This window comes from Carassius carassius, chromosome 24 (genome assembly GCF_963082965.1).
Source record: "Carassius carassius chromosome 24, fCarCar2.1, whole genome shotgun sequence".
Classification (NCBI taxonomy): domain Eukaryota; kingdom Metazoa; phylum Chordata; class Actinopteri; order Cypriniformes; family Cyprinidae; genus Carassius; species Carassius carassius.
Window position 1 is genome coordinate 4398322 of NC_081778.1, and position 1122 is coordinate 4399443.

The 1122-nt window shown below is 35.4% G+C and overlaps 1 long non-coding RNA gene across 1 annotated transcript; it reads right to left on the minus strand.

The window, feature by feature from the left end:
* Positions 1 to 230: 230 nt before the first annotated feature.
* Positions 231 to 875, minus strand: LOC132103557 (uncharacterized). Its single transcript, XR_009423398.1, has 2 exons — positions 833 to 875; positions 231 to 513 (listed from the first exon to the last, which is right to left on the minus strand). It is a non-coding gene; the product is annotated as an uncharacterized LOC132103557 (long non-coding RNA).
* Between the last annotated feature and the right edge of the window lie 247 nt (positions 876 to 1122).

Here is a 1122-nt window from a genome sequence, read left to right on the forward strand (position 1 = left end):
GTAAGAATTATATATATTTTTTTGTAAAACAAACAAATTGTAATTTTTTTCTCATATCTATGCATGACTTCACACTAGACAAATGCAGTCAAGATGAATACTAAATATTCAGTCAAGTAATGAATGAATGCATGTGTTAATGAAACAATTAGGCTATATTTTATTTACTGAATAAACAAGTAAAATAATAAAAGTAACCATCACAATAAATAAATACAAGTCAACAACAGATGAAACAAAACTTTATTCAAACACTATTCTGTTTTTGAATGTTTACAGACAGTGAACCCACATCCTTCCATCGGGTCCCTCACTGCTGCAGTCAGACTGAATCTGATCATGATGAGAGAGGGACATCGAGTTCTTGTCTGAGTGCACAGAGAGGATGAGGAAGACCATGATGAAGACGCTGAACCACACCACCCTGAACAAGAGAAGGAGAACATGTGCGGGACAATATGACTGCTGCTGTGTCTGCTCCAAACATCTGTGTGCTGCTCTCCATGAGCACCACTACCTGGAAAACATTTACACAGAGTAAAACGCTTTATATCATGATGTTGTCAGCATTCTATTTATTGCTGCATTTAATTTCATATTTTTACAATTGCATGTTAATTTGATATAGCTTCATTATTTCTGTGGTGTAGTGAACTGGATTGCTCAGCAGAAGGTCTCTGGATCAATCTTTGCAGTCAATGCTCAATAAAGCTGCTTATTTCTTAAAGTTTTTTTCTTCAAGGTGCTACTATAATATTAATGCATGCATACATTTTCTATTTGGGGTTTTAAAGGGTCAGGTCATCTAAACATAAATTCAGTCATTAATGACTTGCCTCCATTCTGTTCAATCCTTTGCCTGAACATAAAAGGTGGAGATCCGCTGTTCGCTTTACATAATAAAACATGTTTCTTTTTTTTTTCTTTTTTTAAATATACTGTTATGTTACTGGCTAGCGTCTTTACACCTTCAATCAACAGTTTACTCTACAGTAGCTCAACAAATACGATTTTATCACATGGGAACCGTGTTGTGTTTTATAATACTCACCTTTGTAAACACCCTCATCGATGCTCTCCTTCACGTTCGATTACGATTTATCCCTTTCGCATGGCATCCTG